Source organism: Delphinus delphis, chromosome 1, assembly GCF_949987515.2.
Source record: "Delphinus delphis chromosome 1, mDelDel1.2, whole genome shotgun sequence".
Lineage (NCBI taxonomy): Eukaryota > Metazoa > Chordata > Mammalia > Artiodactyla > Delphinidae > Delphinus > Delphinus delphis.
In genome coordinates, this window is record NC_082683.1 from 72,853,491 (window position 1) to 72,869,115 (window position 15,625).

A 15,625-nucleotide genomic window follows, 5' to 3' on the forward strand; every position below is an offset into this window, starting at 1 on the left:
CAAGGTTGATTTCTGTTTGGAGTCGACAGACTGGAAATAGACTTGAGAATCAAATTTATATGGAGAGAAAAAGGAATCCTAATTGTATGACGTTTCCATTAGCTAACAAACAGAGTTAGACATGAGTGACTTGATAATAGAGTTTTACATAAGGGAGGTGCCTTCCAGAAAGAATGTGAAGAGGAGAGCTTGTCCCATGTGGTTGGTGTAGAAGGGAGATGGGAGGCACAGGGTGGAAGCTGTCCATGGAAAGGCGTGCCTGCAGGTGCCGTCTGGCAGGAGAGTGACACGACGGCAGGTTGAGGGGAAAGCGGAATCCAGACAGAGAAGGGACTTTTTTCCCATCCCTAAGGAGTGTCCCTACCAGGCACCTGGACAGCTGCAGCCTTGGCAGGAAGTGAATCTGAGTAGGCACTCCTGGCTTCCCTGGGCTCTCCTGTGACCTGGGGACAACAAAGCAATAACAACAATGATAAGGGCTTATTTTGTGCCGAACTATGTTCTAATTCCTTTACCCATTCAGTAATTTTATTTGCACAAGAAATATATGAGGGGGCTATTATTATGCTCTTTGTTTTACATATGGGAATACTTAGGCATAGAGAGGTTAATAACTTACCACATCCAATTTTCTACTTTTTTACTGGCTAATACTGACCAAGCATGTACTCTGGGCTCACCAAGCACAATTCCAAGTGCTTTCCATGTATTAACTCATGTAACCCTCACAAGGACCCTACCTAGAAGGTAGGTGTTATTCTTAACCCCTTTTTACAGGTGAGCCAGTGGAGGCACAGTTATGCTAAGTAGCTTTCTGAGCTTACTTGGCTGGTAAGTGGCAGCGTTGGGTATCAGACCCAGGCACTTTGGCCCCTGAGCCCATGTTCTTCATCAGAAGTTTCTTCAACTCCCCTGAGAGGGAATCTAGAGTTTAATTGAATATCTGGCTGGGGATTGAACAACAGGGACATAGTGACCCTGTGGCCAAGGGGTACAGACTGGACCTCCAAAGTTAGGGAGGCAGAGCCAGACCTTAGGAGGTTCACAAAGCCGGGTGGGAGTGAGTGTGTCCGCATTGGCAAGGCAGCTCTCTAGGAGTCCTAAGTCTGCAGGAGAGCCGACACTGGGTTGCATCAGCCATAAACTTCAGCGTGGGCAACAACAGAGGGTGGAGCCAGAACTACCACACCTGCGCAGACGGCCACCGGGCACACTTACTGAACGAGGCACCCCCAGCTGTCGCCACGGCGGAGACCTTTCTAAGGACCAGCCTAAGGTCAGCAAGATGCAGGCCCTTCAACCCAAGTCCACAAGCTCACAGAACCTAGCCAGGTGCCATATGGAAGAAGAGCAGGGGAGGAAAGCAAATCTGAAGGGCTGAGCACTCACCCCCTCTAGCTGGAGCCAGAACAAAACCACTGAAACTCACAAAAAATGAGATATTTTGCACTGGAAAGTTTAAAATAAAGCTATTTTTACCTGCAGCACACTGAGGTGGGAGGCTCTTGAGGAAGATTAGATCAGTTATTGGAAATAAAGAACCTACATTTTCTTGGAACATCTGAGCGTAGTGTGAATACAAGTGAGCTTACAACTCCAAAGGACTCCAAGAGCCTGGGTAATGAAACACCTGCAGTATATTTATTAACAATTAGGATGAGGAAATGGACAGCATACTGATCAAATTTGTGGTTGATGCAAAGCCGAGAGTTACAGTGAATACATCAGGTGGCAGAATTAAGATCTGAAAACCTAGCCACTGGCTGGCCCAGTAAGCCACGTCCAGCCAGAGCAGGTTTAATCCGAGTAAAATCAACTAAACTAAGGCTAAAAAGACCAATTGTACAAGAACAGTGGCTGTATAAGTGTGTCCACATATTTGAAAGTTCACTCTAGGGAAGATGGATTAGATCATGCCATCTGGGGAAAGAAGAATAATAACCATTTCTTGAGCCCTTACTATGTGCCAGGCATACATACCATCTCATTTAATCCTGTAAAGTGTGTAGTATTATTTCTGTCCAATTATGTAAGGAAGTTGGGGTTCAAAGCCCAAGGCCACACAGCAAGTAAGTGACAGTACCACTATTCAAATTGACTTCAAAGCCCAGGTTCTTCACACTGTGCTAAACTGCCTCCCCAAAAGATGGCAATCACCTTGAAGGAAAATGATTCTAATAGTCAGAACCATCCTCTGAAATTCAGCTCATCTCCCGTTACTGGAGACAGAGTGTGACCACCTCCAGGCTGGGATGGGGGAGATACAGGAAATCCGAGGCCATCAATCAGCAAGACTCCTTCCTAATTCTGAGGTTTATGACTCCATCTCTGAAAATTTGCAGAAGCTGTGGTCCTTGTGTTAGATTCAGGACTGTTACCACAGGAAAATACAGCCCCAAATCTCAGTGTCTTACAACAGGAGACTTGTATTTCTCAGTCGCGGGTCTGAGGGCCAGCTGTGGCTAGACTCCAGATCAGGGTCTGGAGGGCCTCACCTTGCTTCTCATTCTGGGATGCGAGTTCAGGGAGCAGCTACTAGCTGGGTGTGCTGTTCACACAAGGGCAGAAGCTCAAAAGCACATGTAAAGCCTCTGTTCCAATGTGAGCCTCATCGTATTTGCTCACTCTGTTCTCGGCCACAGCAGAATCTGTACCTATTCAATAGCCTGCGTTTGAACCGTAGAAGAGTTCAACCATTCCCTTGTTAGAGCAGAAAATCAGTTCTTAAGAATTCTCCATAGCCCTGTGGATGGTACTACTCCACTGAGATTTTGTCTCCTTTTATTTTTCTTGCTCATTTTGTTTTGCTTTTGCTTTACCTTCAAAAGAAACTAACAGAGGCAATGGCAACCCCAAACCAATCTGAAATGAAGGTATGAGTGAGGTGAATAGAAATGTTCCAAATCTCCCTACAGCTTCCATGCTACGATGAAAGGGTAGAGACAGTTATCATGATTGCATCTTTAGCTAGGGATGGTTATTATCTGTTTCTTTAAACTTGGGATACATCCCTCACACGTGCTCAGGGCACATTTACAAGAACTGCTGGAAAAAAAAAAAAAATTGAGAAAGCTGTGTTATCTATTTATCTCAGGGGAGATTTATTTCATTTATTTATTTGTTTATTCATTTATTTATTTGATTTATACAGCTGGGTCCAGCACAAGCCCCTGGGCACACTCACATCAGTTAAAACCACAGATAGAAGCAGAATGTTGAATACAAACAAAATCAACAATTAATGGACTATCCCGAACTGTGAAGTTCTTTGTCAGAACCTTCAAATCATTTCTCCCCACTAACCCCCTTGGGCAGAAGGCTGGGTTAACAGATGGTTAAACAATGTTAAGAGAAGACAAGACAACATTAGTACCAGATGGAGACTGGAAGAAAGACTGTGCAAAATCCACTGAATAATTCATTGATAGCACTATAGATTGAATTCATGGACATGGGGCTGGAGTTGGATGTAGCAGTAAACTGGTGGAGGTGAGGAGACCCCCAGTTCTAAAGATGGAAGGAGAAGAGGCTGAGGATGGTGAAGTAAGAGTCAGACACTAAGTAAAATTATGTGCACTGTAACACGCCATCCTCTGGACTTACTGGGAATCTGGACAATGTGAATAATCCCATCTGAATCGTTATTTCACTACAGGTACAATCAGGTTTTTGACTAAGCCCCACGTTGGCTTTTCTTAACCACATGTTACTGCACCTGAGTATATATAGCTGCTATATACAGGCATGGTATCTCTAAATGGGGATCAAGAGAAGGCAGGCAATTTTGATCTTTGGTATTGTGTATGAGTGAAAATTTGTACTATGAGATTAAGCAAAACCTTACAGTTTTTGTTATTTTTGTTGAGATATGATGTATTTACAGTAAATACAAAAAGCCTAAATAATAGGTCAATAAATTTTAACTTAGACATCATGTAATCACCACCAAGATGAGAATATAGAACATTTCCCGCATCACCAAAGCCTCCCTCATGCCCCTTCCTGGTCAATATTCCACCCCTAGAGATACATCGCTATTCTGATTTCTGTCACCAGAAGTTAGTTTTGCCTATTCTTGAACTACACAATATGCATTCTTTTGTGTCTGGGTTCTTTCACTCAGCATCTTATCTGTGTTACGTATCCATGTTGTTGCAGGTACTAAAAAAGCATATTTTTATTACTATGCAGTGTTCTATTATATGAATACGTTACAACTTATTTGTCCATTTAATTGTTGATGGCCATTAGGGTTGTTTTCTGTTTTGATTATGATGATGATGATGATGATGATGATTTACAGAGCTGCAATGAAAAGCGTAGAATATTACTTATAGTACTGGTACTATACTACAGTATAGTCTTTGGGCATTTAACTAGGAATAGAATTGTTGAGTCATACACAGCCTCAATATAGATTGTCAAACAATTTTCCTAAGTGGTTGTACCAATTTACACCCCTGTTAAAATATAAATGTTCCAGAAATTCCCTGGCTGTCCAGTGGTTAGGACTCCACTCTCTCACTGCCCAGGGCCCAGGTTCGATCCCTGGTCAGGGAACTAAAATTCCACAAGCTGTGCAGTTCGGCCATAAATAAATGCATAAGTAAATAAATGTTCCAGCTGCCAGTCTGTTTAGCTATAGCAATTGTGATATGTAGTGGCATCTCACTGTGGTTTTGATTTGCATTTTCCAGATGATATCATCTGATTTTTTTATAACCGCATTGGTCTTTCTGATATTCTCATTTGTGAAGTGCCTATTGGAGTCTTTTTGCCCAGCTCTTAAGTTGCTTGTACCATGATTTTAATTGAATATGTAGGAATTTATAATATATCACGAATACAAATTCTAGTTGAGTATATGTATTGTCAATCTCTTCTCCTTGTGACTTGCATTTTGTTAATGTCTTAATGATGTTTTTGATTAAATGAAGTTTTAAACTTTATTCAAGTCCAATTTATCAATCTTTCATTTATATGGTTAGTGCATTTTGTGTCCCCTTTAAGATATCACTGCCTATCCCAATATTGTAAGATCTTCTGTGCTTTCTTCTAGAAACTTTACTGCTTTGCCTTTCACATTTAGGTCTATCCATCTCAAAAAATTATTTTTCCATATAGATATCCCATTGCACCCTTTACTGAAAAGACCATCCTTGCACTCCTGAATTGCAGTGGTGCATTTGTTGTGGAGGTGGCCATAGACGTGTGGGTATGTTTCCGGATTTTTTTTACTCAGTTCCATTTTTCTGTTTGTCCACCCTTGCACGAACACCCACACTCAAGTCTTGATACTGTTAGCGTAACTTACAATCCCCTAATTTTAATATCTATATATGACTTATGAGGCGCTAGAGAACACCTTGCTTCCCCAAGTAAGATCTCTAGGAAAGATAGGAAAGGAGCTCCAGCTCAGAAATATTGCTTAGGAGCACATGGGTCAAAGGTCAAGGTCTCCATTATGAGGTCCCTGGAAACAGCTTTGCCTTGCAGGGCATTTTGTTTGAACAAGCTGAGCCAGCTCTCTGCTAAGCTACCTAAAGGAAGAAGGAAATGTGCCTCCAGACCATCTAGATTTGTCTGTCATCATTCCCCACTCCTGACATTTATTTGTTTATTAAATTATGTTACTGTACCAACATTTCTTGAATGCCTACTACACAATTTATCCTCCACCAAGCCTTCCAGATATAAAGTTACACAGTGTTGTCACTGTCATGAAGGAGTTCACATTCTCATCCACAAGCACAGGATAGAGAGATCTGAGTGTGATGATGGGCAGGCCTCTCCTATCTTTCAAAGATATCTCTCAAAACTCCATTCTTCTAAGAGTTCAGATGTATTTCTGGCTTATAAATTTGTAAAAATAATGAGTGAGTCTTTTTTTTTTTTTTGCGTTACGCGGGCCTCTCACTGTTGTGGCCTCTCCCATTGCGGAGCACAGGCTCCGGAGGCGCAGGCTCAGTGGCCATGGCTCATGGGCCTAGCCACTCCGCGGCATGTGGAATCTTCCCAGACCGGGGCACAAACCCGTGTCCCCTGCATCGGCGGGTGGACTCAACCACTGTGCCACCAGGGAAGCCCTATTTTTAAATTACTTGTTGCATTTCTTGTTTCTGCTCATTTTCAAAGCAGATGTATCTATCATTGCAAAATTTAGAAACATTCTAAATATCCAGTAGGAAAGGAATAGTTAAATAAATTATAGTAAATTAATGAGATGGAATATTAATGTAACCTTAAAAGCGATCATTAAAAAGACCAAGTAGCAAAACGGAAAAGGGATTCAAATTGTGTACATGCAAAAATACTACTATCTATGGACAAAACTTGGTGAAAATGTAAAACATGTTGCCGTGGGACTTCCCTGGTGGCACAGGGGTTAAGAATCCGCCTGCCGGTGAAGCGGACACGGGTTCGAGCCCTGGTCCTGGAAGATGCCACGTGCCGCGGAGCAACTAAGCCTGCGTGCCACAACTACTGAACTTGAACTCTAGAGCGTGTGTGCCACAACTACTGAAGCCCACACACCTAGAGCCCGTGCTCTTTAACAAGGGAAGCCACCGCAATGAAAAGCCCGTGCACCGCAACGAAGAGTAGCCCCCGCTCGCCACAACTAGAGAAAGCCCACGCGCAGCAACAAAGACCCAACACAGCCAAAACATACATACATACATAAAATTTATTTAAAAAAAAAAATGTTGCCATGATAAAGTTTTGGCAAAACACAGTTGTTTTCTCTCAAAATGTCCTTTACTATTACTGTTTTCATAATAAATGTAAACCTAGGAGAAAAAACAGAAGTCAATTTTTCTGATTTCTTTCCTTTTCCCATATATATTTCCACTGTATATTGATATATACATAAAAGAAGCATTTTTCTTGACTTGTGTGAATATGTGTATGTCAGTTCTCCAGCGAAAACTTTCCATCAAAATGAACACAGGAGTGGGCTTCTCTGGTGGCGCAGTGGTTGAGAGTCCGCCTGCCGATGTAGGTGACACGGGTTCGTGCCCCGGTCCGGGAAGATCCCACATGCCGCGGAGCGGCTGGGCCCGTGAGCCATGGCCGCTGAGCCTGCGCGTCTGGAGCCTGTGCTCCGCAACGGGAGAGGCCACAACAGTGAGAGGCCCGCGTACCGCAAAAAAAAAAAAAGCAAACAAACAAACACAGGAGCAGTTCTACTAAGAACGAGGTGCAAAGGAATACATCCTGGAGCCTTGAACTTAGACACTGAAAATTCTCTTTGTTTCTGTGCTTTCCATTCCTAAGAATGCTGTAGATAATTCCAGCATTTCTTTTGAACACACCTACAACGGACGGAGCTACCCCGTAGTGAGGGCCTCCCAATCAAGCCAGCACTCTGACCTCTCCTGCCCGTGAAACTAGAAGCTGGGCTCTGTGGTGGTGCCATGGGAGAAGAGGAGCGGGGAGCTTCTGCCCCGCCTGTGGTCCCGGCACAGGAGGGAGCGCTCCTAGGGTAGCTGTCCCGGCCTCTTTCCGCGGCCTCCCTCCTCTCCATAATGAGCACTGCAAGATCTGGAAGGGGGAAGGGAGGTGCCGGATCTGGGCATGCAGGCATAGCCCTGCCCCCTCCTCCCCTCTCGTTGCCCCGCCCCCGGTGTATTTATAGGAATAGGCTTTGTCTCTGTGGGGTCAGTCTTCCCCAGCCTAGTATTGGTAGGGGGATAAATGGGTCTAAATCTGTTATTCAGGATGAAGCAGCCTAGCATGTTTACATGCCACACTTTCCAATATCAATTTATCAGTAATAACTGATATTTTGGTTTCCAGTCTCTTATGCTTTTGTCTTATTTTGGGTGGTGTTCAGAATCATGCAGAGGAGAAGGATGCTGTTTATTGGGCTCCCTTGAACTCTGTTTCCAGTCAGTGACGCAGGGAAGCTGACTCCGAGACAGAGACCAGTGTACAAGAAGTTGATTAGGGAATGCTGTTAGGCTATCACCTGTGGTAGAAGAAAAGGAAGCAGGGTTGGGCAGAGCGAGAATCTAGGCAGCCAACCAACTTTATCAGGCATAAACACCTCAGCCAGCTATGTGAGGCGCTCTGGCCCTCAGATGGTCCCTTTGCAGTTGTCCTGAGTTATGACAAGGAGCTGGGCCTCTAAACCCTGGCTTCCCCCCATGGACCAGTTATTGGAATCTAAGGAAGTGGAGTAAGCTTGATTGAGACAGCTCTTTTCAGCCACGGACACTTCACGGAGCGGGCTGTTGCCCGGGGCCTTCAATCGGCAGACCTCCCGGAAGCTGGGGGATAGTCCTTCAGTCATGAAATGAGGATCTGGGTGAAGCAGAGGGTCCTCCACAAACCCAAACAGTTTCCATGGGCTGTAGGTTCTTTCAACTAGCCTAGTGTTGGGCAAACAGCTTTTTTTTGAGGGGGTTCAAGAATATTTTCAAGATCACGTGGCAGATGTGTATGTGTATTCAAGTTCTTTCGGAATATGCATGTATACACATGTACACGTACACACACATTTTATTCCCACGTTATAGAACCTTTGAACTCTTAAGGTGAGTTGGAAGAAATTAAATTCTAATGAGGTCCTCAAACTGCCACTGTCAGTGTACATTTGGTCATTCATTTGTTCCATGTGCTTTTATCAAGTGACGACTAGGTACTATGAATGGAGATGCATGGGGGCATACACAGCTCTTGCCTCCATCAAGGGTTTAGTCTCTCAGCTTAAATATTTGGTCCTAAATGAGGTCTTCTTAAAACCCCAAACTACGTTACTCCTCTGATGTATGTTCCTGTATGTGATGTACTTCTTCATACTAACTTCACTGTCAATACTTTTAAAATCATCTATCCCTTCAATAATCATTGCTGTTGGAGGCCATATCTGCCTTATTTGCCACTCTAACCCCAGTGCCTTAGAATGGTTGGCACACATTAGGTGATTAATAAAACTTGTTGAAGCAATAAATGAATAAACAAGCCAAAGAAATGTGTCCATCATTATGACAGATTAAAATGTGAATGATTTTACAACAAAGGAAACCATCAACAAAATGAAAAGACAGCCTATGGCCTGGGAGAAAATACTGGGTTGGCCAAAAGTTTCCTTCAGTTTTTAGGTAAAAATAAAAGACATTTTTCACTTTCACCAAAAAACTTTATTAAATAATGTACTCACCCTTTTGTTCCACTACCTTCTGCCATTTTTCAGGCAACTTCATAATTCCATCTTCCCAAAACTTTTTATCTTTCTGAGCAAAGAACTGTTCCAGGTGCCTTTGACAGTCTTCCAGGGAATTGAACTTTTTTCCATTAAGAGAATTTTGTAAAGACCGAAATAAATGGAAGTCTGAAGATACAATGTCTGGTGAACATGGCGGATGAATCAGAACTTCCCAGCCAAGCTGAAACAGTTTTTGCCTGGTCATCAAAGAACCATGTGGTCTTGCGTTATCCCTGATGGAAGATTATGCGTTTTCTGTTGACTAATTCTGGATGCTTTTCGTCGAGTGCTGCTGTCAGTTGGTCTAACTGAGAGCAGTAGTTGTTGGAATTAATTGTTTGGTTTTTCTGAAGGAGCTCATAATAGAGGACTCCCTTCCAATCCCACCATATACACAGCATCACCCTCTCTGTATGCAGACCAGCCTTTGGTGAGGTTGGTGGTGGTTTATTTAGCTTGCCCCATGATTTCTTCTGTTCCACATTACTGTACAGTATCCACTTTTCATTGTCCATCGCAATTTGTTTTAAAAATGGAACGTCTTTGTTATGTTTAAGTAGCGAATCGCATGCAGAAACATGGTCAAGGTTTTTTTCCCTTAACTTATGTGAAATCCAAACATCAAAGGGATTAACATAACCAAACTGGTGCAAATGATTTTCAGTGCTTGATTTGGATATTTTGAGTTGTTGGCTATCTCCCGTGTGGTATAATGTTTATTTTTCTCAATTGATATCTCAATTTGATTGTTATCAACTTCAACTGGTCTACCCAACCATGCAGCATCATCCAGCGAGAAATCTCCAGCATGAAACTTTGCAAACCACTTTTGACATGTTCGATTAGTCACAGCACTTTCTCCATACACTGCACAAATCTTTTTTGTGTGCTTCAGTTGCATTTCTACCTTTCTTAAAATTATAAAGTATAATATGCTGAAAATGTTGCTTTTTTTCTTCAATATTAAAATGGCTACACTAAAATTCACCAATTTTGACAAGTTGTTTTTAAATGCACGCTGATATGACAGCTGTCACATACAATCTAACAAAATTTTTTCCAATGAAGTTAAAGACAACTAAACGCTATTAGAGCCATCTTACAGAAAAAAACGAACAAACTTTTTTGCCAATCCAATATTTGCCAACGATGCGGACTGACAAGAGCTTAATTTCCAAAACAGACAAACAGTTCGTACAACTCAACAACAACAAAAAACAACCCAATCAAAAGCTGGGTAGAAGACCTGAATAGACATTTCCCCAAAGAAGACACATGGATGGCCAAGAGGCACATGAAAAGATGCTCAACATCACTAATTATTTGGGAAATGCAAATCAAAACTGTAGTGAGGTATCACCTCACACTGGTCAGAATAGCCATCATTAAAAAATCCACAGATAACAAATGCTGGCGAGGGTGTGGAGAAAAGGGAACCCTCCTACAATGTTGGTGGGAATGTAAATTGGTGCAGCCACTATGGAAACCAGCATGGAGCTTCCTTCAAAAACTAAAAATAGAGTTGTCATATGATCCAGCAATCCCACTCCTGGGCATATATCCAGACAAAACTATAATTCAAAAAGATACATGCACCCCCTATGTTCATAGCAGCACTATTCACAATAGCCAATACATGGAAACAACCTAAATGTGGTACCTATATACAATGGAATACTACTCAGTCATTAAAAAGAATGAAATAATGCCATTTGCAGCAACATGGATAGACTTAGAGATTATCATACTAAGTGAAGTAAATCAGAAAGAGAAAGACAGATACCATATGATATCACTTATATGTGGAATCTCAAATATGACACAAATGAGCACATGTATGAAACAAAACAGACTCACACACATAGAGAACAGACTTGTTGCCAAGGGGGTGGGGGTATTGGGGAGGGATGGACTGGGAGTTTGGGATTAGCAGATTCAAACTATTATACATAGAATGAATAAGCAACAAGGTCCTACTGTATAGCATAGGAAACTATATTCAATATTCTGTGCTAAACCATAATGGAAAAGAATATGAAAAAGAATATATATATATATTTTCATTTATTTAAAATTTTTTTTAAAAATTATTTAATGTGAATGGGTGCTGTCCAAGGGACACAGCAAGGCTTCCCAAAGGGAAAGAAGTTGGAACAGGCTCTTGGCAGCCATATAGGAGTCTGCCTAATGGGCAGGGTGCAGGGTATTTGAAGGAGGGGGCAAGTACTCAAGGCTGCACAATTATATCAAGGCCTAGTAGGTTTAGTGATCAGTTTTAGATTCAGTGTGGCCAGTGCATTGAGCGACGAGGATGCAGATATAGGTTAGCATCATGAGCTGCATGAATTAAACATTTCAGGGGAGACAACTGGGAGTCAAATGAAAGAGACCATGGGCAGAGTCAGAGCCAGGGGAGTGAAATACACAAAAGCAGGAAAAGCACAGGGTACATCCGTTGACGCTGCAGCCCTCATTTCATGCAAGGCAAACCTCTAAATATACTAGGCACCAGTTCAGAACAAAGGGCAGAATGACAATCTCTGAAAAACCAAAATGGAATGGCCTGGGTCTGATGCCCTGTAGCAACATCCACGCACCTTTCCTTGCCAAGGCAGGGATCTAACCATCATCTCCATGAAGATTCCTCTTGCATATACCAGAGAAAACTTCTTTTTTTTCTTTACTTGAACCTAAATTATTTCCTAAATAAACAAATTCAAGAGGTGCTGAGCAAGAAGTTTGCTGGTGGCAGCCAGGTAACACAAGGACTTGGCATGATCCAACCTCTGCACAAGCAGATTCAGAAGAAAGTAAGAAGCTGGCAGGTCACAGAGTGCCCTGGGGGAGCTCTCTGCATCAGGAACCAAAGAAAAATCAAACATGCCATGGCTCACCATAAACAAGGCACAGCAGCCCCACATCCGAGGGGCCGTCGTTAACTCTTAGCCATGCACACAAGGTGAAGGACCGGGGAAAGCAGAGGAAGGCAAAGGAGAGAACTTGGAACCCCTCAGGGAATGGGCCAAACCTCATAATTTTTCCAGCCATGGATAATGAAAGTTGAATCTTATTTTTTCAAAAGTCTTTGGCTAAATGATAATTGATTAAGTTTAGGGTAAATCATGGTTAAGTATTTAAAAAATATTTTTAGTTTAACATTATAATTAGCTACTTGTATATATGATAGAGGTCCAGAGAGAATCAACTCCAGTTATCAGAACTGAGTCAGAATAAAACAAAACAAAATTTAGCAACACTGTGGTCCTTGAGCATCATCCTCCAAATATGACTTTTAAAAGTACATTTTTCAAAAAAAAAAAAAAAAAAAAGTACATTTTTCATGCCATTTTTAGAAACTCCAATCAATTCCTAGCTCTAGGCTTCTGGGGGTCCTCTCTCCTCTTAGCTTATATGCCCTAGCTTTTTTTTAGCATAATACTTGTATTTAATTTTTTTAAATATGTATTTATTGGCGCCTCCATCCGAATCATTTTTGTTTACTCACACAGTATCTGATTCAGTATTTTTTATTTTTGGAATTATAGCCAATGAAATGGCATAGGGGGTGCCGGTTTTGGAACCTTAGCAGAACTCCCTGTGATGATTAAATAATACACTGTCACCATATTTATAAAACAGAAAGTAGAGTAAATTCCTTGGTTGAAAGTGGGACTTGGGGTGAGGAGAAGTGGGATGCACCAGGAGCCCCGCTCACTCAGGGTCCCTTCTCACTCCAGAAAGGCTTTTGGATCCCTCAGAATCCTCAGATCATTGTCTAGAAAACATTGATGTGGCAGCGAGAGGCCTGAACTAAGAATCAGAAAAATCTGGTTGCAGCTGTGATTGTGATTGTGTCACTCACCTTAACCAGACTTTCAGCACCTCTGAGCCTGTCTTCCCCATATGAAATAACCGAAGTAGAATAAGTAACTCGAAAGTTTGAGTCTAATGAAACAAATCTTAGTATCCTGAGAACCAAAGTTCATTAATTTGGATAAATGATGCCTCTTTTACTAAAAGCTTATACATGAAAATCAGGGCTTGTCAGAATGTTTCTGATCTCTGATTTATCCTTAGTTTCATTAATAAAATCTCCGCTTTTTTTGCACTTTAAGATTATTTGAAACTGAATAGTTTATATTCACAATAGCCAAAGCATGGAAACAACCTAAGTACCCATCAGCTGATGAATGGATAAAGAAAATGTGATAGATGACAGATAAGTAGATAGATAGGTAACAGAATATCATTTAGTCATGACCAAGAAGAAAATCCTGTTCATTTATGACAACATGGATGAACCCAGAGGGCATTATGCTAAGTGAAATAAACCAGAGAAAGGAAGACAAATAGGCATGGTATCACTTATATGTGGAATCAAAAAAACAAAAACAAAACAAAAACTCAAAGAAACAGAGAGTAGAAAAGTAGTTGCCTGGGACTGGGGGTGGGGGAAATAGGGAGAGGTTGGTAAAAGGGTACAAACTTTCAGTTATAAGATGAATAAGGTCTGAGTATCCATGATATATCATGATGACTGTTGTTGATAATCCTGTTTGTATAATTTGCCAAGAGAGTAAAACCTAAATGTTCTCATCTCCCAGAAAAGGTAAATAGGTGAGGTGATGGATATGTTAATTAACTCAATGAGGGGAATCTTTCACAATGAATACAACATTGTACACTTTAAACATATTACAATTTTGTCAATGGTACCTCAATAAAACTGGTGGGAGAAAATCAGTAACTACACAGTTAGAATCCTATTCTTGAATGTTTTCCTGTTCTCTTAAACTCTCTTCCCTTTCAAAACATTGCTGTAGAATCCTGCCTATCTGCTCTCTCCTTTAAAACACCAGTCCTCCTGAAATCCAGGCCCAACCTCTTCCCTCTCGGTTATCGCGTTACGGTGACTTGGCATGGACACTTCTTTCCCTTAGTTTTTATCATTTCCACTTCACCAACCAATTTCCCCTTGTCGTGCAGAATTAGGACCAGAGTAACAGTTTTCCCTTTGGCTTTCTCTCCCCTCTAGTGGAAGAAATTATCAGAACTGTGGCTTCCTTTAGTCATGTGGGCAGCGAAGCCCAAACCCATAATCTCCTGGGGTTTAGAGAGTTTCACTGACCACCCCTTATCAGTTGAATGGGAATGAAAATTGGCCAATTTCTAACTCTTGAATTCTCATCAGGACAAACCCATTAGAAGCATTAGCATATAGAGTGGGGCTTGCAGGAGTCACTCAGCTGCTGTCCGCTTGCCCTCATGGATGTACTATCATTTTGTCATGCGATGGTCCGCTAGCCCACCTTCACTTGGTACCTCTTGTGCAACCTCTGTGATGTCTAGCACATTTTTTTTCTCTTAAACACAGGTGAATGGGGGCAGATAAATCTGTGACATTTAAGAGAGATCCTCAAGTATGAAAGATGATGATGATTTTTCACCATGTCTTATTTCTCATCAGCTCCTCGTGGTTCCAAATGGAATCAACACCTGGGTGTCCCAAATCACTTCAAATATCCCATGTACAAAATCAGTACTAGCTCCCTATCAAAGCAGTTTACTTTCCCAAACTCCCATTTATGTAACTCCTGTTCTCCCAGCCTTCCTGGCTAGAAAATGTGGAGTCACCTAAGCCTTTTCTCTCTTCTGTGATCTTTTAGTTAAAACTCATCTATTTAGGAATTGATAATAGGTCATGGGGAAAATCCACCACTTAAAATCATTCTTTAATCATGATTTTAAAATGTTAAAAGATGCAAAGTGAAGTGAAAGCTGGGGAAGGTTTGAGGCACTAGTGTGCATTTTGAGTGCTTATTTAGCTTCTCATGAGTTCCAACACTATCTGAGGGTTAAAGAATGGTAATTACAGAGGTTGCATGATAAAATGGCTTCTCGGAAACATTTTTGAGTGCCCGTTTGTTAACTGTTTTTTTCTTTCTGTGCCAAATGCATTAAGAGTTTGTCATAGTTTAAATGTAATTAGGTGTACATTCAAGAGAAAAGTAAACGTTTTGGAAGGTTTTTTGGTTTTTTTGTTTGTTTTTTGCGGTACGCGGGCCTCTCACTGTTGTGGCCTCTCCCGTTGTAGAGCACAGGCTCCGGATGCACAGGCTCAGCGACCATGGATCACGGGCCCAGCTGCTCCGCGGCATGTGGGATCTTCCCGGACCGGGGCACGAACCCGCGTCCCCTGCATCGGCAGGAGGACTCTCAACCACTGCGCCACCAGGGAAGCCCCGTTTTGGAAGTTTTGACCCCGGTTTTCTTAGAAATTATTATTACTAATTATTTTCTCCAAATTTATATTCGTAACATGCTGTGCAAAGCCACAGGGACTGCCTGGCATCTGGTCTGATTGGGGGACTTATAAAGGAAATAGCACAGGAGCCGGGATCCCAGCTAAGCTTCATG